This window comes from Nicrophorus vespilloides, unplaced genomic scaffold (genome assembly GCF_001412225.1).
Source record: "Nicrophorus vespilloides isolate i.1.1-1 unplaced genomic scaffold, Nicve_v1.0, whole genome shotgun sequence".
NCBI lineage: Eukaryota > Metazoa > Arthropoda > Insecta > Coleoptera > Silphidae > Nicrophorus > Nicrophorus vespilloides.
In genome coordinates, this window is record NW_017097415.1 from 39,781 (window position 1) to 42,162 (window position 2,382).

Sequence of the window (2,382 nt, forward strand, 5' to 3'; positions counted from 1 at the left end):
AGTGCGGAGAGTTGCAGTACGAGCAGCGGATTGCAACATGGAATAGAACAGAAATACATGCTGAGCTGGTGGATACTTGTTTTTGCTGGATTTGCCGCGTGTTTATTTTTTTTGTCCCCTGAATTTTTTTATTAAAAAACAGTTTTTTAATTCATTAAATTAAATTTATTATATTTATTTATTTGCAAATAATAATAATCTAAGAACAGAAATACTGTGATCAATAGCTGCTTTTTATGTAAACAGAATAACATTTATAGTAAGAGTAAAAAGAAACAAAATCAAACATTTTCAAAAGTTGCAAAGGGCTATTGTCTGTAAGTGTTTCTGCTCACTTTTAATATTATAATAAAATAAGGTTTGTTATTTATAATTATAAATGATTAAACCATAATTATATTATAAGAACTTTGCCACAAACATAGAAAAACTTTCTTCTAATTTAAGTTTTTTGAACAAAAAATCCGCAAACACCTTGCATCTGATAATATGTATGGAATTTCTGGAATGTGTCCATATCAATATTAAGTTTCGAATTGCCATTAATAACAATATAAAACAATTTCTGTGACATTTCAATCAGACGATTCAATTGGAGGTAGTATTGTTTTAGCATTAAACGTGTACTTTCCTGATTATATTCCTGGAGGTAATCACTTATTATTATTTTATAATTTTCAAACATCTTCACTATAGATTCCAATTCAAATTTGAAACCAGTCCAATACGTACATTCATATATCATAAACGACTTCGTCGCAAGACTTTCGCAAGGACCCAGTTCACCAACATACCTTATCCTATACGGTTCGAAAGTCATAAGAAGATCTTCAATGACCAATTTGTTTCGATTTGTTACTTCTGTATTAATTTTGTCGAAATGCAAGAAGAACTGAGGCACCATTTCATTCAATTTGAATTTAATGAGTGCAACTTTGTCTATCTTGGAATAGCACATTTTATTTGTATATATTCTCGATATATTTGGAAAGAAGAAAATCACTGTCAATGCTTACCCTAACCTGGTACTAATGTTGTGATACTACTGCCTTACAATCAAACCCGTTTTATACTCGTTTTCCAATGTCATGGGCAGAAGATAACGCATCCTCATTGGCTGCAATAATAACAGCATTATTTGCGCGAAATTCCAAAGAGTTGTAATATCTTAAGTTTATGCATTGAATTTACAATTTAATTTAAGAGATTCTATCATATTATGATATGATACAAATGTAGATACTTCATTTCTAATAATAACTTCAAGTTCTTTGTAATTATTGAACTCATGCGTAGAATAATCTTTTACGTTCTCCGTGTAACTATTACTCGGAATTATCTTTGGTATATGTTTAGCAATAACGACTGAATTTTTGCCTATGGATAGAAAACAGTATGCAAATAAAGGTCGTTTATTGCAATCCTCAATAATAAAACAAAACAATATTGTATTAATGATTCTAAGATATACAGGAATATTTTAAATTATTCATATTTTCTAATATCGTTATGCATTATACTTTATTATATTAATTAGATCGATCAATTATGATGGTTCTAATCTGGGGTGAAGCCGATGCCACGAATAATGACCCTCGATCTAAAGGGGTCCACACATACAAAAAATAATAATTTGATTACATTCAAATTCTCCTATATCCACAAATTAAAATGTATCTGAATACTCTCAAATTTTTCAATTCTCTATAAACAATTTCATCATATTCTAATATTTGGAACTGAATTGATTTGTATGGAATTGTAAGTAATTTTATAAATCTACCCGTAACCTAAACTCATTAGAGCATTAATTTTTAATTTAGGAGCCAGAATTATAATTTATCCCATGAACTAGGAACAATTATCCGTCAGTAAAAAGAACATGAATTTTTAGTTTTATTATGAAATATGTTTTTATTTTATAAATAATTTTACTAACAGCAAATTGGTTTTAATAAAGAAGAAGACAAATAGTTTGGTTTCAATATATACTATTATTTTATGTAGATTTAAAATATTTACATGACATATAAAATAAATTGTAATTAGAAAAATTAATATTTATAAAGTTGTAATATATTAAATTTATGCATTCAATTTAAAATTTAATTTAAGAGATTCTATCATATGTAGTTACATCATTTCTAATAATAACTTCAACTAATTATTGAACTAATTACATTACTTAACTATTTCTCGGAATTATTTTTGGTATATGTTTAGCAATAAATAAATTTAACAAAAATTAAAACATGATAATCAAAGAAAGAATGTCTCAGGTTTCAGTTGTATATTTATAGGATATATTAAATTATATATTAATAATAAACATATACAAATGTCCGTAGGATCCTTCGACACAAAGTAACATTATTTAAAAAA